This window comes from Prinia subflava, chromosome 22 (assembly GCF_021018805.1).
Source record: "Prinia subflava isolate CZ2003 ecotype Zambia chromosome 22, Cam_Psub_1.2, whole genome shotgun sequence".
NCBI lineage: Eukaryota > Metazoa > Chordata > Aves > Passeriformes > Cisticolidae > Prinia > Prinia subflava.
The window spans coordinates 5271668-5292814 of NC_086268.1; the positions used below are offsets into that span (position 1 = coordinate 5271668).

Sequence of the window (21147 nt, forward strand, 5' to 3'; positions counted from 1 at the left end):
GCATGGAGTGTGCATGGAGTGTGCATGGAGTGTGCATGGCAGTGTGCATGGAGTGTGCATGGCAGTGTGCATGGAGTGTGCATGGGACTGTGCATGGACTGTGCATGGGAGCTGGGAGCATGCCCCACCTTCCCACTCATTAAAATCCCATTAGATTTCCTGAAATTCACTTTTTTCTCTCAATACTAAAATAAAACAATAATATCTTATATTTTAATTTACAGACATAAATATTACATATATATAACTGTGTATTTATATTATATATATTATGTATTACCTATATGTTCAACTATATATTATAAATAGTATGCAGAATTAATAGTTTATTTTTATATACACACACTATATAATTATCTATATTATCACATAAAACAAATACAGAGATAACATCGCTTTGCCTATATGTAATAATACTTATGTAATAATGTAATAAATGTAATTAAAAAACTTTTCCTATATGTAATAATATGTAAATACATGTAATAGACATATTCTATATTCTATACAGTCTATATTATATTTTGTCTTTTATCTTCTATAGTCTGTATTATCTATTCCAGTAACTCCCATACATATTAATTATATTCTAAAGCTATATTAGATATTTTATATATATTTTACAATCCACAATATCTCACATATTTATTATATCCTGTATCACAAATATTTTATACTACATTGTATGTCATATCATATAATTATATAAATACATGCATGATATGTAATGCATGGAAAACCCATGGTTCAGCCCCTATTTTATATAAAATACATGTATTTTAAGTCCCAACCCACAGTTCAGCCCCTAAAGACACCCTGAAAAACAAAATCCAAAACCTGAAGGATCACTTCCCATTGGAGAGCAATGTGGAATGTAACACCCGAGAAGGAACTCATCTCCACTCTGGATCTCAGAGGTATATCGAGAAATAATAATAATTTGAGGTATTTGGGAATATCTCACTGACAAGGATCTATTCTAGTCCATTCCATTCTATTTAATCCAAAGTGAATTTGCTCAGAGATTCCCATGGAGGCTGGCAGAAATAGGAATCTTTAGGAGAAAACCCAACACCTTGACACACAGATGCACAACTTGGGAGAGGACAGGACTTTCCAGGACTGGCAAGAATTTCCTTCCTGAATTTCCTGATTTTCCTGAATTTCCTGATTCTGCAGGATTCTGCTATCCTGGCATTGGGGCTCTTTTGAGAAAATCCGATTTACTCTTCAACAAATCCACTTTTGTTGCAACACCACAGGGCACCAATGATGATTTTGGGGCTGCTTTTGAGCACTCAAAACCCCACTCTGCCTTTTCCAGATCAGCCAATCCCAGGTAATCCAAAACCCTCAGGAATTTGGTACTTTGCACTAGAAATCCATCTATTTTTTGATGCATGAGAATCCCAACGTGTGACCACAAAGATGTTGCAGGGAGCAACTCCTCTAAATTTTGGGGGGGATGGAAAAGCATTTTCAGGGTTGCAAGAATTAATTAATTTGCCAAAGCAGTGTTTGCATCCCACATTCCCAGTGGGAAATTTTCAGTAGCCAAGTGGAAAGGTTTATTTAGCCGGGAGCGGCGCTGGCTTCACAAACATTTCCCCTTATCCAGCAGGGAGAACCTCACCAACCGAAAGGAGATTTAATTAGTGAAAATCTCGTTAGGCAAACGAAATTATCCGTAAGACAATCCAGCTCTGGACAGGGGGGTGATTAACCAGAGCCATTAATCGAGAGCAGAGCTCCAACAGGCAGCTCCAGGATGGGGGGGACACCACACCCCCACCCCTCTGTGCCTCTAAAGCCCTTGAGCATCTCATCAGCTCACCTTGATTGCATCATGCAAATTGCAATTAGCTTTTCGTTTCATCACCCCAGAAAACAGAAAAAAAAAAATTAAAAATTTGGAGGTGCTGGCGCAGCAACCCCCAAAATTTGAGAGGGGTCAGAGTGGTCCCCACTGGATAATGTGCCTGCATCCCACCACTGCGCACTGAGGGATGCAAATGCCGTTTTTAAAGTTATTTTAAGGTATTTTTGTCATTATCTCCAGCTCTTACAGGAGGGGTTTTCACCCTAAAGCTGTGGGTGTTTTCACACTGGTCCCTAATGAAGCCTGGGAGCACCACGTGCCACAACACCAAGGGCATTGCTCAGGCAGCTCAGAACTGCAGGGAAACCTAAAAGAGCTGAGAGCACGAGCTGGGCTAATTCAGAATTGCCCGGGACTGAACCTCGGAGGTGATGACACAGCCAGAGGAGTGGGAAGGGACCTGCTGTTCTTTTAACCTCCCATTTTAGTAGGTTATCCCAGAGCCCCCTGTAAAAATCATCCATCCAGGGCAAGAGAAGCCTTTCTTTTGCCAGGAAGTCCTGCAGGATGTCTTAAAAAATGGGAGAGAAAACCCAAAAAAACCCCTCATAAAATTGGTGCACAGAGAACACTCATGGATTTTATATCTATAATTATAAATCTCAGGTTCAAGAGGAATCCCTAGGGATTCACCCCAGGAGCAGCCTCCAGCTCCAAGTTTGAGCACCCCTAAAATGAGGATTCCCACCCCCACCAGTTCCCAAGTCCGGAGGAAGGACGCAATATTGCCATCACTGCCTAAAAAAATGGGAAATTTGGGAGTTTTTAGATGCAGGGTGAAGATGAGCTCACTGAAAACCCCCCAGGGACGCACCAGGTTCCAGGGGGAGCGAGATGGTGGAGCAGGGTGATGATGGATACTGAAGGAATGACCCCCCTCATGCCACACAGGGTAGCAGGTAATTGAGAAATACCAATTAAATCCCAGCTGGCAGGACCCAGGATATGTATATATCTCCATATATTCTCCATATATTACATTCCCAAATATGTTCTTCCACTATATTCTCCAATATCCTGTATTTATATACATATAGATGTATAAAACATTGTATTTCCCAATATATATACAAGGAATATACTATCTAATTTTCTTCAATATATGTAATATTTCCCAATATTTTCTATTCCTAAATATATTCCTCAACATTATATATTTTATATTCCCCTATAAATAAATAAATATATATACACACATATATATATATAGACACTATGTTATTTGCACTGCCCTTAACTGAAAATTGTTTCAGAGGCTGCAATAAACACAATTATTTGAATTGTTTTGCAAAGTGCATCAGTTTTTTCTACATCTTGAGCTCAACTTACTGTTGCCCAACTTCTGCTACAATTTGCTATGATTTTTGAGCAAAATCCACTCAATTTTTGTCAGGCAAAAGGGATTTATCCTTTAAAGATCCTTACCAGATCCCACTCTCAGGGCACAAAAGAAAAAAACCGAAAAAAGTGGTTTTATTTAAAAACTGGTTGCACCTGAAGGTGAAAAGTTCTATTTTTAAGGAAAACTTGGATGGGAATTTCAGACCGTGGGCATCAGATGTGCTAAAATCCATTTTGGGATGAGATGGGAGCGACCAGCCCGGCAGCACAGGATGTTTGACACTTGTGGAGTTTTGGGGAATTTCCTTTTGGATGAGTTTTGGGGAATTTCCATGCTAAAAGTGAGAACGGGGCTGGAATTCAGGTGCTCTACATGGACTTTGCTGGGAGGCTTTAATTCAGCTTTGTTAATTAGGGGGCCTGGCTGGAGTCCTTAATTTGGGTGCCCTGCAAGCACCCTTGATGACTGGGGTACCAACTCAGTCTTTGCTAATTAGGGTGCCAGGATCTTTGCTAATTAGGGTGCTCTGTAAGGAGCTCTGCTGATTGGGGCACTCTGTCGAGGTCATTAATTTGGGTACCCTGCAAGGACCTTGACTCACCCGTCCACCCTGAGAGCGCCTTCACTAATTCGGGTCCTGTGCCACCATCCCTGTCCCTGCAGGTGCCACACCACGCTCTCTGCTAATTACAAGGCCCTGTAATGACCTTTCCTGATTTGGGTGCCTGCTTGGCATCTTTATTTTTTTGTGCCCTATGAGCATCTTTGCTAATGAGGGTGCCCTGTGAGGGTCTGTGCCCGTCAGGGTCCATCCCATGCCCCCTGCCACCCCAGGTGCCCTGAAGGGGTCTCAGGTGCCTTGTGGCACCGTTTCATCGGATCATGTCCTTTTCTGACCCAGAGATGGGGCAATGAGAGGTTTTAAAGACTTTTATTCCATTTTCAGTCTCATGAGAAGGGTGAGGCGGTACAGATGTCACAATTCACGCCATCACAATCAGAAACCAAACTATTTCCTAATTACAACACATTATAAATGTTTCTTGACCTATCAGCTTGTCTTGGGTTGAAAAATGTAACTAAAAATGTGTATTCTATTTTCATCTGTTGAAGTTGGTTGGGAGATATTGTTCTTTATCTCTTGTAACTCTAGGGGGGAAAGAGGGTGATGCCTTCTGTTAATGGGACACCTGATAACACCAGATCAGGCAGGGCCTTCTTATCTCTTCCTCCACCCACCCTCCTCCGAGGGACATCCCCTGTGAATGGGCCATTGAAGGCTCTCACAGGACTGATAACATCACCTCATCCCATTGGGAGATGCTGCACCCAGCGGGAGGAGCCAAAGCCTTTCCACGGGATAAAACAGCAATCCCAAACACCAAGGGAGCCGTTCCCACTGGATTCCCAGAGGATGACTGGACCCTTTCCTGAGGATCATCTCTACTCCAACGGAGCCACATCTGTCACTGTGGGAGGACTCACTGCGGGCTGCTTCCAACACCCTGACCAACAGCGTGTCAGGTTTGCTTTCTGACTCTGTCAATGCTCCTTTGCACTATTGCATTTATCTTATTTTATTTTTATTTTATCTTCCTTATTGTTTGTTCTCTCTCTATTAAATTGTATTTCTGACTTGGAGTCTCACTGGTTTTGCTTTCAAACCAGCACACAGCTTTTGCCACACAATGCTGTTGATGCCTTAAAGCCAATCATCTCAAATTACCCCTCGTGGCTCCTACTACAACGCACGTTCCATAGTTCTGTTTCTCCAAAGTATTCAGTCATATTTGCAATTCTCTACAACTCCATTTCCCACACCTTTGCTGTCCAGGTCACGAGCAGCAGGTGACACAAGGAGACACGGCAGAGGTGACAGCGCTGCTGCCTCGCTCTGGGACGCGCCGGGGGCGAGCCCAGCGCAGGGCAGGACGCGGCTGCATCCCTCCCTCAGTTCTGCATCCCACAATCCTGCCAGGAGCAGGTCATGCACATCCCTGCGGGGTCCGGGGCAGCTCCTGGGATGCCTCGCTGGCATCGGAGCATCCCAAAATCCCATCCGCAACCCCCGCGCCGCGTTAATGGCTCGTATTTTGCTAATTGTACAAACCTAATGGGGGAAGGAGCTGGCGGGGGGGAAAAAAAAGGGTAATGGCCATCAGGCCAGCAATAAACCAAAATTAATGGGCTGTGGGAAGAAATCATGTCCACTTAATCCCAGCTTTGGAACTCTAATAGAATCTGGGAACACCGGGGGGGGGTTGCTGCATCCCGAGGTCACTCCTGGGCAGCCGGAGCTGCAGGAGAGTTTGGGGAGGTGAGAGGAAAGAGCAGCAGCATCTCCCCAGTGCCTGGAATGCTGCAGGCAGCAGGGGAAGGCAGAATGGAGAGGAACGCTGCTGGAAAACACCGTGATGGGACTCTGCCTTCAGTTGGGGGATAGCTGCTTTTTACCCCTTTTCTTTTCCATTTTTCCTTTTTTTTCTTTTTTCCAATTTTCTCATTTAATATTTTTCTATTTTGTCCAATTGGATTTTCTTTTACTGATCTTTCTTTTTCTTTACAATTTCTTTATCTATTATTTTTCTATTTAATTTTCTTTACCTATTATTTTTCTATTTAATTTTCTTTTCCTATTATATTTCCCCATTTTTCTTTTTGTTTTTAATCCTTTTATTTTTCCAGTTTTGCTTTGTTAGGTTTTTTAACTATTTTTTTTCATTTTCCCTTTTCTTTTTATTTCTTCCCCTTTTTTCACACCTTTTTCATTTTTTATCAAGTTTCATTTTTTTTACTTCTATTTTCTTTTTTTTCTCCAGTTTTTTGTTTTTCCACAGTTTCTTGTTTTTCATTATCATTCTTCCTTCTTTACTTCCTTTTTTTTTTAACCAATTTTCTTTTTTCTTTTTTATTTTCCCATAGAAAAACAATTTCCACATCACAAAGCAGGGAAAACCCACCCAAACCTCTAATCCAGCAAGACAGGGATGTTGGTGTGGGAAACCATCCCGGGATTCCCAATCCCTATTTTCACTTTGTCCCATCCAACTTTTTCCCCAGCCCTCTTTATCCCAGTAGAAATTTAATTACTTTGTGATTTTTGCTTGCCCTGGAACAAAAATCCAGAGCACAAACATCCCTGTTCCTAAAAGGATGGAGAAAAGACTCATCCCAAACTTTCCTTTTGCATTAAAAATAAAAACAAACAAACAAACAAAAAAAAGAGCAACACAAAAAACTTCTGCCCATAAATCTGGGTAGGAACAAAGGTTTTCATTCTGGGAAAACTGGGATTAAAAGTGGATGCGAACTATTTCTGTAAAGGTGTGCAAACACAGATGAGAGTGGACGTCACCAATACTTGGAAAAATTCAAATTATCTGTATTTTCCAATCAAACTGCCCCACCCAGGAGCCAAAAAATCCCAGTAAAATCCCAATAAAACCCCATGGTTTGTATTAATGCCCCAAATCATACTGGGAGTGAGAGCAGAGCTGCTCTGCCAGCATCCCACAGCCAGACTCCACTCCCAGCTCCTGTTTGGGATGGTTCCCTCCAACAACCCCAAACCCCACTGGAGGAGGCTGGAAAGCTTTTTCCTATGGGAAAAATCCCATTTTTTTTCTCCTGAAAATGCCAAGAAGAGGGAATAATTGTTTTAAAATGCTCCTATTGTTGAGGAGCCACTCAGGACTGGAGAGGATGGGAATGATGGATTATCGCAGGCTGGACCAGGGATGTTCCAGCTCTCTGTGCTTGGGGTACCAAGCAAGGATACAGGGATCACCCTGGGCTGGACCAGGAATCTCAGGGATGCTCCAGCTCCCTGTGCACACAGTGATCAGGGATGCAGGGATCACCCTGACTGGGCCAGGGATGCTCAGGGATACTGCAGCTCCCTGTGAACAAGGGTACAGGGATCACCCTGGGCTGTACCAGTGATGCTCAGAGATACTCCAGTTCCATGTGAGCAAGGATACAGGGATCACCCTGATTGGAACAAGGACGCTCAGGCATACTCCAGCTCCTTGTGCACACAGTGAGCAAGGATACAGGGATCATCTCTGACTGGATCAGGGATGCTCAGAGATACTCCATGTGATCAAGGATACAGGGATCAGGATCACCCTGACTGGATCAGGGATGCTCAGGGATGTTCCAGCTCTCTGTGCTTGGGGCACCAAGCAAAGATAAAGGGATCATTCCAGGCTGGACCAGGGATGCTCCAGCTCCCTGTGAGCAAGAATACAGGGATCAGGATCATCCTGACTGGATCAGGGATGCTCAGGAATGCTCCAGCTCCATGTGCACAAGTGAGCAAGGATGCAGGGATCACCCTGACTGGATCAGGAACACGCAGGGATGTTCCAGCTCCCTGTGAGCAAGGATACAGGGATCAGGATCACCCTGACTGGATCAGGAATGCTCAGGGATGCTTCAGCTCCCTGTGCACAAGTGAGCAAGGATGCAGGGATCATCCCAGGCTGGACCAGGAATACTCTAGCTCCTTATGATCAAGGATGCAAGGATCATCCCATGCTGGACCAGGGATGCTCCAGCTCCCTGCACACAAGGAGAAAAATCAGGCACCCACTACAGATCTACTCAATTCCCAGATTTCTCCCGCAAGGGTTCAGGCTGTTCATGTGGAAAACTAAGCCAGGCTTAGAGGCTCGAGCTGTTTTGATGCCCTGACAGCAAAAGGAGGAGCGAGCCCATGTAAATAAGGCCGGGGTGGCACCGGGGGAGGCGCTGGCCCAGCCGTGCCCCGGGCTCGGGTTGCAGCATCCCCCGAGGGACTGTGGCGCTATTTTAGGACGGGGATATCATTTCACCAATAATTCCCCCCAGTTTCATGTGACAGCAGCCCTAAAATAAACGGGGACTGCACCCCTCTTAAAGGGAATGGAAACAGAAATCTTAAACGAAATAACAGGCACCCAAATAATTTGTGTTAATGATCTGCCTTATTTTATTTCTAGGAAGGAGAATAAATAAATGCACACCGGGGGCGAAATGCACTTTGGATTTCAGCAAATATTTGGAAATGTTGTTAATTAATGGTACAGTGGACACAAAGATGCAGCTGAGATCCAGAGCTTGGATCAGAGGGATTTAGTGGATGTTTATATTGCGTTTGGAGAGTTTTCCCGTGGACATTAAAAACAAATAAATAAAAACTTTGCACTTGGTCCCTGCTAGTGACATGCTCAGGGTTCCTTACCCAGAGCAGCAGAAAGATGTGATGCTCCATGTGCCAAAATAGCAAAAATGTGGATGAAAATTGTTATTCACTGGGTTTTTTTTCCCTACTGTGCAGAGTCGAATGGGGATTTTTGCTGTTTGGGGCCAAAAATCTCAGATTTAGGACTATCCCCATTCTTGCAGCCATATCACTGCTTAATTTCCTTGTACATTCAAAGAACTTTATATTGTACATATTTCTATTAATTGTATTAATTGTATTTATTATTACATATTCTAGATGTTATATAAATATCGTATGTGTTATATATAATATATTCTGTATACTATATAATATACTATATAATGCATACTATATACTATATACAATTTTGTATTTTACATTTTATATTTTATATTTTATGCTACATGATAAAAGTTTGCTAACATATCCCAATCTCTTCATTGAAAACTATCGTTTATTGGCTGCAAAAATCATCTGCATCTCCTGTGGAAGATCAACATCACTTTTGGCAGCTAAAACTCACTCAGCAGCAAGTTTCAAATTTCTTTTAGGCTCCGTTGCTGCAGCTTTAGAGAACTCATTCCTGTGTTATTCCCCTTCCTCGCTTGCAAATGGAATGTAAAGTTTGAAATTCGGGTTGTAACAGAAAAAACCATCACAGGGACAAGGAATTTTCCAGGAAACTGAAAATCCACCAAGCTCATGCACCCAAACACTGGCAGGAGGCACACCAGGAGTGTGTGCACGTGTATCCAAGTGGTGTTTTCCCCTGGAAATCACCACTGGAATGTTTAGTTTGCATCAGAAAAGTTATTTTCCTTTAGGAATACACAAACAGGTTGATCACCAGCTGCACTTTGCTATGGGGGACAAGATTTTCCTGCCCCTAAAACTGCCCAGCACTCACGCTGCTCTGCTGCACAATAATTCCCATTTATCAATCAATTCATTGATAATTTTCAATTAGAAATCAACCAATATTTTTATTATAAATCAATGATTTTCTGTTATAACCCGATCAATCCATTACTTTCTATTATAAATCCATCAATAATTTTCTAGTATAAAGCAATCCATAATTTTTTACTATTAATCAACCCACTATTTTCTATGACGAGCCAATCAACAATTTCCCACTATAAATCAATCAACCCACGATTTTCTACCCCACATCAGCCCATAAATTTTTATTACAAGCAAACCAACCCACGACTTTCTCTTACGAGCTGATCCATCGATAATTTGCCATTAGAACCCAATCAACCCTTGGCTTTGGAGCACAAATCAATCAATCCATCGGGTTTGGCTCCGAGTCGATTTGAATTCAATCGGAATTAATGAGCTCCTGGTTCAGTTGCTGCTGGGCTGGCGGCCCCCCCCCAGGTATTTACAGCCCCCGTGTCTCATCCCCACTGCCCTCAGCCCCGGCTGTTAATTAAATTAGCACAAAGAGGGGCTTGTTGAGCGCTCCAGCCTCCCGGAGCGGAGGCGGCCGACAGGAAACAAAGGGTGGAATTCTGTCTGCTGGGCTCAGGGGGCTCAGGGGGTGCCCCCACCCCACACCAGCCCTGCCAGGGCACGGGGGAGCAGCTCCCCAGAGCAGGGCTGGGGTGTGGGGTGGATGGGCTGGAGCAGCCGGGTGACGGGAATGTCACCGAGGGAATTAAATCCCACCTCACAGAGGGTCTCAGCCTCCCAGATTGGCACTCAGGGCACCCAAACCAGGGGCTGGAACACCAATTCAGCCACTTCCCAATCCCCGAGCCCTTCCCAATCCTTGAGCCCTTCCCAATCCCTGAGCCCTTCCCAATCCCTGAGCCCTTCCCAATCCTTGAGCCCTTCCCAACTTATCCCAGCCCTGCTGCACTGAGCCCCTCTCCAGGCACAATTAACTCAGGGTGAAAATGCTCCCAGTCATTCCTGCAGGGATAACAGCACCGGGAATTTCTCTGGCTTTTCCCCTGTTGAGCCAAATCCCTGGATAAATGCTTGCAGGGAAAATAACCCCCCCGATGTCTCTACCTTGAGATAACCTTGGCCACTTGCCAGGTACTCAGCTATTAAAGATGCTACTAAATCGCTTTATTTAGTGGTTTTAGCATAAATATTCTCACCAGGACATTCAGCTCCACTGTTTGGGGTGTTAAATTTAAAAGGGAAGGAAGAGGAAAAAAAAAGCCTTTTGGAGGTTGTTTAGGCAAGGAGGAATGATTTAGCATGGTACAGGCTGGGATTAAGGTGGCAAAGGTCACGTTGAAAAGAAGGAAAAGCTCCCCAACAGCAAGAGGTGGCTCCTGGTATGGGGAGAAAACACTGAAATCACAAAAAGAGTGAAAAGCAACTTGATAAAAAGTGATGGTTGAGACAGTGGGGTTTGGGGGGGTGAGGTCAGGTTTGTATGGGGGAAAATAGCAGGAATGGGGAATCCGCCCACGAGGGCTCCTGCTCTGGGGAGTCACAGCCAGGAGCTGGAGGAGCATCACCAGAAAAGACAAGTGCTGGTAAAAAATGCATCAGGATCCCTGGAACTGCACAAGGAGCCCCAAATTTGGCATCCACTAAACTGTAGCAGCATTGCTAAAACCAGATGAGCAACACTAAAAATGGATAAGCATCCCTAAAACTGCCTCAGTACCCCTAAAGTTGGAGCAGCATCCCTAAAACTGCCCCAGCATCCCTAAAACTGCAGCAGCATCATTGAAATTAGATCAGCATCACTGAAGGTAGATGAGCATCCCTAAAATTGCAGCAGCATCCCTAAAACTGCAGGAGCATCACTAAAACTGCATCTATGAAAATTGCCCTGGCATTCCTACAACTGGCACCAGCATCCCTGAAGTTGGATAAAGATCTAAAAAAATCTAAATCTAAAAATCACCTTATAGGGAAATAACCCATTGATAACATTTAGTATTTAATTCATGTTATTATCTTTAATTATTTACTATTTCTTTTTATTGGCTAGTGAGTATGTATTACTATTTATTTTTTATTGTTTGTTTTTTATGATAGTTAAGTTTGTTCTTTACCATCCCACTGACAAAGTGCCCCACTTCATTATTTTTGTTTTAGAGCAATTAATTAATTGCTGGAGTTATGAGATGTTGGATCTGGCAGCAAGATATAAAGAAACCAATTTCTGCACATAAATGCATTAAAAGATCTTTGCAGGCATTTTATATAAATGGGATTTTCCTGGGATTGAGATAAAAATTAATAAGAATTTATTTCTTCTTTTTTTTTTAACTCCTCCAGCAAAGTTCATCTCCTCAGAATCCAGATTTTGGGGGCTTTTTTGAATAATTCTATCTGATTTGGGTGTCAGTAGGGTGAGCAAGGTCAGGGAGGGGGTGCAGGATGCAAGAGGAGGGATGGAGAGCACGGGATGCAGGATGGTCTGGAAGGGAAACCTCCACCCACCACACCTGAGCCAATTATTTATAATTATTTATAATTATTAATTATGAGCTGATGAAGGGGACAATAAAACACAAGACCTGGAGAGGGCTCAGCTCACTCATCAGGATCCCTCCCTTTGGAAAGAGGCAGCAGGAAAACAGTGGAAATAGGGTAAAAATAGAAAATATGAGGGGAAAAAGGAGAAAAATCAAGCAGGCAAAAGACTTTTTCTTCTGGGATAGCATCAAAATCTCCACTCAGGCTCCCAGCACCGGCAACAGGCAGCGGCATTCGGATGGAGAAATTAGCAGCTTGGAACAATAAATTCCCTTTTAAATTTATTGCTCAGGAGCATTAAAAATGTCTAAAGTGGTTTACATCCACCAGCGCCATGGGAATTCGCCCAGGGATCCGGGAGCTGGTAATTGCTATTCTCAAACTTGCCTCGGAAGCTTCAAGTAGTGTTTAAAAAAAAACAACATTTGAAGGGTTTTTATAAAGCCATAAAGTGGCCTCGATGTACCTGGGAGTGACAGAGCTGGGAAAGGGTGGTCCTGCCTCCTCCAAATAATCCTGGGACTAACACACTGCTGGTAATGGGCAAAGAAACTGCTACAATTCAATATTGTCAATTTTTTTCCTATTATTTGGTGAAGTTTTGCCTGGCTGCTGGGCTGGGGGCAGAGCACGTGGCACAACAGAGAGTCTGGGTTGGGTTTGCTGCTTGGACAGGGTTGGGCTGCCAAAAACAAGGGGGGAAAAGGGGGAAAAAAGAGGGAAAAAAGGCAAAATAGTAAAGAAAAAAATAGAAGTTAAAAAAAAATGAAGAAGAAAAAGGGGAAAGAGGAAAAGTCAAAAAAGAAAATTTAAAAGGGCAGAAAAGGGGGAAAATAGGAGTCAGAAAGACAGAGGGGAAAAGGGAAAAAATATTCCCCCTTTTTTAAGGGGGGAAAAAGGAGAAAAAAAAAGAAAGGAAAACAAAGGAAAAATTAGAAGAGAAAAAAATTTTAAAAAGAAAAATAAGGAAAATCAAGGGGCAAATAAAACAGAAAAAGGGAAAGATCTTAAAAGAAGGAAAAAATGAAAGAAAATAAGGGAGGAAACAAAAAAGGGAAGACAGAGAAAGGGAAATGAAAGGAGAAAAAAGAAAAGATGGGGGAAAGAATACAAAGGAAAAATGTAAGAAAAAAAAGGAGAAAAGGTAGAAAAGAGGGGGGAAAAAAGGAGGAAAGGGGAGAAGGAAGGGGGAAAAAAGGAGGAAAATTAGGGGGAAAAGGAAAACAAAATCAGCTTTTCCTGACATGGAAAAAATTCCAAGGGGTTCAAGCTCCAACCCAAGGCTGCAGGAGCTCCTAGGTCCTGCAGGGCTGAGGGGATTTTCCCATTCCCAAACTCATCTCCAAGAAAACATGAAATGGGGGCAGAAATAAAATAGAAGCTTCCCATAACTGATCCAAAATTGGGATTATTTTTAATTGGCTTTCTGAGATTTCTGGCAGGGATCCAGGCAGCCGGCACAGCCAGGGAAGGGAAAACCTGGCCAGGAACTGTGGGTTCAGTAATAACATTTTTCATCGTTTTTGTAACACCTTGTTAAAGCCAAAAGCTCCGGATTGAACATTCATGGGGAATTTTTTCCCTCTTGACACAAGCTGGGTTTCACTTTCTCCTCCACCTGCACCAAAATAATCTGGATTTTTGGGGAGCATCAGTGGTGCTGCATATCTAAATCTGAGGGGTTTTCGTGAGGCTACCTGGATATTTGGGATTATACTTTGTAGGATGGGACAGGTGGCACAGGATGCTGAAAGGTGGGGGAAGCATGGCCCGGAAAATGAAAGCCAAAGTAAAAAAAAATCAAATAGTGCTAAAGCAGAAAAAATGAAATAAAAATTAAAAAAAAAAAAAAAGATAAAAAATAAAACAAGAATAAAAACAAAACTAAACCAGATAACCTAAAATAAAAAGAAAATAAACCAAAAAAAAAACACTAAATAATGTGAAATTAAAACTAAGTTACAATAAAAATAAGTAATAAATAACAATTCTTAAAAATTGTAGCCATGGTGCTGTGGGAAGTGGTTTAGTGTGGATTTCACAGCTGGACCCAATGGTCTGGAAGGTCTTTTGCAACTCAGCTAACCAGAGTTGGGAGTACCCAGGGCTTGTGTTCCTGCTTGGAAGAGGAAAAGCCAAAAAAAAGAGGATAGAACCAAGCAGGGAGCGCTGAGGCCAAATTCCCACCTTATTTATACAGCTGCAAAGCACAGCTGGGCAAAGGCAACCTCCTCCCACTGGGACACGGCTCCATCCCACCCCTGCCCACAGGGATCACCTGCAGCACCACCTCAGCCCTTCCAAGGCTGCAGGCAGAGATAAACCCGAGTTTAAATTTAATTGAGGATTAATTCCCATCCTTCCGGATTATTATTTGGACCCGGCATCTTAATGATCTGACTAATGATGCTGGGAATTAATTTATTTTTGGGCTAATTAGAGGGCATTTGTTAACACCCTCTTTGGTGGTGGCGAAAATTATTTGGGAATCAAGTTATTCGACAGTGCATGGGATATTAAATGCATCTGGGAATTGTCTGGATCCAGTAAATTATCCCACTAACACCCCCAAAAAGCAGATTTCCACATGCTGGAGGGAAGCAAGGATGGGGAATAACCAGGGACAGAATGTTGGGATGCATCAGCAGTACCCATGACCTAAAATAAAGATGATCCTGATGCTCCATCTGGCTTTCCCACCAGGATTGCAATGCCAAATCTTCCTTAATTTATCCCTAATTGTGGCAAAAGTTCCCTCCTGACTTCAGGAAGTGTGGGCTGTTGCTCCTTGCATCCCTCCCCTGCCCCATCCCACCCCTCTGCCTCATTTCACTGATTCCTTCCAGCCACAGCAGCTCCCAGGAAAATAAACTGTGCCCAGCTGGGGTGTCCCAACATCCCAGGTTAATTTTCTCCAGGAAATTCCCAAAATTTTCAGGAAATCTCCCAAAAATCCATCACACAAACCCAATCAGGACGTGGGTGGTACCCAGAGGTGCATCCCTGAGGATGAGGATGGACGGGTCAAGGATGCTCTTCCCAGCACGAACAAGCCAATATTTAAATTTTGTGGGAGGACAAAAAAACCCTGTTATCACTCAGAGATTTAGAGATGCTGTCCATCAATTTGGAAAAAAAGACAAGAATTCAGAAGTTCACTGGAAAAGCCAAAATCACCTGAAATCCAAAGCTGCCCCACGAGGGTTTTGTTTTATCCTCGAGTTGGAAAAGCAGGTATTCCTGATGTGCCAGAGGGGTAAAACACTCTTCTCCCAACAAAACTTCATGCATTTAATCCAAAAGAAGAGATTTCCTTAAAAAAAAACACCTTAGGAAAAAAGATGAGATTTCCTTAAAAAAAAAAAAAAAATTACTTCCTTTAAAAAAAATTATTTCCTAAAAAAAAAAGTTTCACTTAAAAAAGGAGTAACTTTTTAAAAAAGGCAATTTCCTTAAAGAAAGTCAGATTTCCATACAAAATGAGATTCTCTTTATTTCTCCCTCCCAAAAGAAATGGAGGGAAAATGGAATATGTTCCTGCAAGCTCGGTGGGGAAGCTCAGCATCACTTTTCTCCCTGTTTTATCCCTGGCCCCACAATATCAGAGAGTGTTTAATGTAATTTGTAAATAAATATCTAATATTATAAAGATCTCAGGTTAAAATGAAGGGGTTTATGGGCTGGCTTTGGGGAGCAAGGGCTGCAAAGTGCCTTAAAAACCCCAATTTTGGGATGCTAAGGAACCCAGCATCTCCTCCTCTTCCTGACACCGCCAGCTCCCCTATTAACCTCTCCTGTAATTAGCCTCAAGCAATTAACTTTTGCTCCTAACGAAGGAATCTCAGTGCAGGGAGTTAAAGAAAATAGGGAGGGAGGAGGGGAAAAAAAATAGGGGGGAATCCTGATCCCATCATCTGCCTGCTCCATATCGCTTAAACCCAAAACAAGAAGCTATTTTTTCACTTAAATCTCCCAAAATCCAACTGATTCACTCAAATCCCTCTCCCCATCCACATGAGGCTGGAAAGAGCCCCCGAAACATCAGACCCCAAAGATTTTGGGGTGTTTTTTTTCCAGGGAGCACACGCTTTTCCACGAGGAGATGATGCCAGCCACACCGAGTCAGCACTTTTGGAGGCATGGTGTCCAAAAGTTTCATCCAAGCCACATCCACTGAGCCACACATCGCTTTTCCCCACTCCAACCCCAAAACCTCGCAGGATTTAAAGGCAAAATCAGTCGAAAAAAGCCAAATTAAGCCATTTCCTCTCCTATTTTCTGCTTCTCCCCGGCAGACAGCTGTCCCGCATCCCAGCCAAAAATAATCCATCCCCCCCCTTTCCTCAATCTAATCTCCCCGGCTGGGAGTTTGAAAATATCCTGCCGGGTTTAGGGTTTCCCGTTACCCGGTGGGCGGCGAGATAGTGGGAAAAAAGATCCTTGGGAGCGAGAAAAACCGGGAAGAGCCCAGACAAAGAGCCGGAGCCCAAGTTGAGCTTGGACACCTGGCGAGGACTGGGATGGAGCGGAGGAGGGACACCCCAAAGCCTCGGCAAAACTTCCCGAGTTGCACAATGCCACCGGCGGAGCCGCCCTCCCGCAGAGGGAAAAGCGACAAAAAAATCGAGGATAAATTTCTAATTATAATAATAATTATTATTATTATTAAGAAGAAGCCCTCTCTGCATTGCTGCAGAGGCACTAAAGGGGATTTCTGGAGTGTTCATCCAGCCCTGTGGGATGGGGAGGAGCTGCCAGGGGGTCGCGCAGTGTCCCAGGGGGAAGGGGTGCCCTGGGGGACACGAGGGGCGCCAGGAGAAGGTGGCACCCGGGGGACAGCGGGGTGCACGGAGGGCTCGTCCCGGGAGAGGCGGCGGGATGCGGCATTCCCGCCAGGGCCACGCTCGGGCACTGGCGGCCAGCCCGCATGAGGCCCTGCGAGGTGGCACTGCTGTTCCCCGGCCCCCGTGGGTGTCCCGGGGGTACCGGGAGGGCACCCCGAGCCCCCCGGGCGCTCCGCAGCGCGGGGATGCTGCAGATAAAGCGCCCCCCACCCAGGCTGCCCGGGGGGCAACTTCGCGGCCACCAAGCGCCAGGAGCTGGGGGGCTCCAGCCCTCCCCGGGGGTCGTGGCCAGCTGGGGGGCACTGCCAGCCCTCCTCGGGGGAGCTGCGGCCGGCTGAGGGGGGCTGGCATCCCTGGGAGAGGGCTGCAAGCAGCCCGGGGGGATCGCGACCGGCCGGGGGGGGCTGCAGCCCCCAGGGAGGGCACCACGAGCGGCCGGGGGGGCTGGAGCGGCCCCGCCGCGGGAGCGCTCGGGCTCCGCGGGCAGCCCGCGGCCCCTGCGGCCAGCACGGGGGGCTGCGACCCCCGGGGGCACGGCCAGGGGAGGGGAGGGGGGGTCTGGAGCCGGCCGGGGGTCGCAACCCCCCTGAAGGCACCGCAAGGGGGCTGCGGGTGGCGGGCACGGGGGGCTGCGGGCAGCCGTGGGGTGCGACCCCCCGAAAAGCCCCGCGACCCTCCCGGGGCTCCGCAGCCGGGCAGCGGCGGCCGCAACTTGTCAGGGGGGGCCGCAACCTTTTTGGGGGCTCTGTGAGCGCTCGGGGGGTGCCCAAGCCGCAATCACCGGACACCCCCCCGGGATCGCTGCGGCCGGCCGGGGGGTGGGCAGGAGGGGGTGCACCCCGCCCCGGCGGCGGCATCCCCCCAAAATTACCGCGCCCGGCCGAGGGGGTCACGGCGGAGAACCGCAGTGGCACGGCCGGCCCGAGGTCAGCCCGCAGGGGGAATCGGACACCGGGGACGGACACCCGCGCTGCCCCGGCCCCGCACCGCCGGGGAGACGGCGGGAACGGCAAGTTACTTCCCACACCGGAGGGGATGGCGGGTGGGGGGGGGGGGGTGTCCCCGCCGTCGCCGCACGTGCCCCGCCGCCCGCGCCGCTTTGTCCGCCGGGCTCCGCGGCTCCGCCCGCCCCCGCGCGGCGGCCCCGCCGTGAGTGACAGCCCTACCTGCCCGCCAATCTTCATCACACCGACACCGGCCTGACAGCGCGGCCGCCGCTCGCCGCCCGCCCGCCCGCCCGGCCCCGCCGCGCCGCCGCCGACAGGCCCCGCCCACCGCCCGCAGCGACACGCCCCCCACGCCGGGCCACGCCCCCTGTGGGCCCTTCCCGCCGCGGGGCCACGCCCCGGCCACGCCCCCTCGGCGCTGCCCTCAGCGCCCCCTGCTGGCCGGCGCCGCTCCCCGTCCTGCGCCCCCCGCCCCAAACGGAGCCGCCCCTCCGGACCCCCCCGGTGTCCCCGGGACAGCGCCCCGACCCTCCCCCGCCACCCCTGCCCCTGCTCCCCTCAGCCAGACTGCCCGCACCACATCCGCCTCCCCCAGCAGCATCCATCCCCTCTTTATTCCCCGAATGTACTGCCCCGCACCCGTGTTACCCCCAACACTTACTGCCCCTCCAGCAGCATCCGCTCCCCTCCACATTTCCTGCACTCCTCCCCCCCGAGTGCTTTTGCCATCCCAGACAGATTCAGAGCCAGCCTTGCTGGCCTTGGGCTCCACTGACTCCAACCTCGGTGTCCCCCCTCCATCAGGATCCCCCGGGGGGAGCTGCCAAACCCTTCCACCCCCCAGCACAACCTTCAAATTTCGGACACCCAGTGAAATCCCACCCCAAACTCCTCCTGTGGTATTATCCCAGGCCAAACACTCTTATTTTTGAAATATTTATTAATTATTGTTAATTGGGGGAGCGGGCTTCTGACCGAGCTCCCCCTACCCAAATTTTGGTCTGCATGAGACATCAACTGCCCTTCTCTCTCCCAAAGATGAAGTTTTCCTGGAATCACATTCATTAGGAGCACTGGGTCCTACCGCCGAATTTTCCCACATTTTGTTGCAAAAGCCACAGGGACAGAATTTTTCTGGATCAGTCTGGCCACAGTTTTTTTCTCCCAATTTTCCATCCCCTTCCCTAATGAAAACTACCATCAAGAACGGCTTTAACAAGAAATGCTGAATTTCTGCCCATTTCCTAAAGATGTGTGGGGGATGGAGTCACTCAAAAGAGCCCCAGAATTCCTTTGGAATAGGTTAAGGCTAATAGGTTAAGGAATAGGTTAAAACTGACTCCGGAAAGTTTCAGAGGGATGTACGAGCCAGGGGCACTAAATGGTGTGTAAGGGATGGCCATGGGGTCAGGGATGCAATGGGAAAGGTGGACAAACAAATTAAATTTCAGGCCAGGAACCCAAAATAATTTAATTTTTCCTCTTCAGTTTTCCCAAACAAATGGCCTGTTGAAAACTCAGCATTCCTAAATCCCTCCTTCTAGTTTCTCCCCAAAATAAGCCCATCCAGAAAATATTTGTTCTACTGTTTGTACTTCCTACTCAGGAGCAGGCTCCAACACACACTGATGTCCTTTGGGTTGGCCAATGAAGAGCAAGGGAAAATAGATGGCTCCCGCTTGGAACCCATCAATAAAACAACAGAGAGATGCAGTGGGTGGTTGGGATGAATCCCACCCCCCTCCAAAAAAAAAAAAGAAAGAAAAAATCACTGCATTGCATCACTGAGAAAACCAGCAGGAACTCAGAGCATCCCCCCAGTCCTTCGGAGATGTTGGAATGATTTATAGGAATTTCTTGCCTTGTAAATCAGCCAGCGGGACGTTTTTCCCCTCCCTTATTACTATTCCACAGAAGCGAGCAAAGATGAGGAGCCATAAAGCTGTCGCCGGTTGTTTCAACCAGCTGGGGATGCCAGACAGAAAATATTTCGGATTTTGCAGAAGCTGGAGAATTGGAAAAGGAGAGAGAAGGGGAGGCAGATGGAAAAGCCATCATCATGATATCAAAGGACCACTGGATCATCCACACTTGGCATCTCATCTTTCCCGTATCTCATCTTGGAAAACAGGGATGTAAAAGAGCAGGCACATGTGGGGCATATTTTAAGGTACATCATTGCCAAAAATATCCAAGAGCTCCAAATTTCAGGGTTCTCATGGTACAGGGATATTTCTTATGGAGCCAGCAGCAACAAGCTCCTCACATTCATTCACCAATCATCCCAAGTTTGTTCCTCAAGCATCCCAAATTCATTCCTCAAGCATCCCAAATTCATTCCTCAAGCATCCCAAATTCGTTCCTCAAGCATCCCACATTTGATCCTTTAATATCCCACATTCACTCCTTGGGCATCTCTCATTTGTCTTCCCCAATTTGTTACCAATCACCAAAGCAATTCCTGCACTGGTTTGGAATCTCACTTTTAAACTCTAGGGGAAGTAGCCAGGCCCAGATTTTTCCTTCACAAAGGCAAAAGCTGCTTCTTCCCAGGAGAGTTTTTTCCAGAGGTTAATTATCATCAATTATCATCCCTGGTTAAAAAATACATTTCCCAGTTGGATTGGCCACTTCATCATCCAGCTTGTTGGAGGTTTTTTTTGGTGATAAATTAAAATTCTCTCGCACTCAATCTCATCATTCTTCTCCCCCAGAAAAAGCATCTTTCTCTTGCAACAGGTCAGTACTGAGTGATTTCTTTTTTTTGGTCAGGTCCCATCCTACAAACCCTGAGCCTCCTTCTTTCCACCCTAGACTGCAGCTGGAAGGGATGTCCAACCCCCAAAAACAAGAAACCTTCCTTCAGACACCTTTTTCATCCCTATCCCAATCCAGATTGCTGGAAAACCTCCCTGAAATAAACCCCCTTCACTTAAAATTCCCCCAGATTCTGGGGGTTGTGCCATTTCCATGCCCCAAACTGAACCTCAGGGAGATTTTTTTTTGCACATGTGAAGTCAGTGTTGTAAATATATAATTGCCAAAAACTCACTGGCACTTATTCCAGAGGACATGGACGGGTCCTTTCCAAAAGAGACAGGTTTTGATAAAATATTAAACATTTGGCAAGAGCAGCGACATACATAACCAGCAATATTTACATTTTTACATAACAGGCTTCAGGAGAAAACAAATTACATAAAATATAGAGGTTTAGTCTCCATCATTTCACTGCTCCTCCATAAATAATTCAATTCTCTTTCCAAGATTGCATTATTGCTCGTGTCAGATTTCTCTAAGAAAAACTGTAACGGGATTCTCCACAAGATGCATAAGAGCAAAAGCCAGTAAATTATTCAATGATAGATATTAAAAACAAGACTGGGTTTTAGGACATTTCCTTGAGGCTGAGCCTGGCTTAAGCAGTGCAGCAGGTTGGAGGGGTGTAATGTCCCTTCCGAATTACAGGG

General features: G+C 46.2%; 1 protein-coding gene across 6 annotated transcripts in view; it reads right to left on the minus strand.

Annotated features, from left to right (window-relative positions):
- PKNOX2 (PBX/knotted 1 homeobox 2) overlaps positions 1–17986 on the minus strand; it is an 87200-nt gene extending 69214 nt beyond the window's left edge. For 2 of the 6 annotated variants that reach the window (XM_063417926.1, XM_063417931.1), the window contains exon 1: positions 17897–17970. The gene's annotated coding sequence lies outside the window, so the exon portion shown is untranslated. Of the gene's footprint in view, positions 1–17896 lie in introns of all 6 variants that reach the window. The other 4 variants (XM_063417927.1, XM_063417928.1, XM_063417930.1 and 1 more) reach the window with 3 other exon arrangements.
- Positions 17987–21147: the final 3161 nt, after the last annotated feature.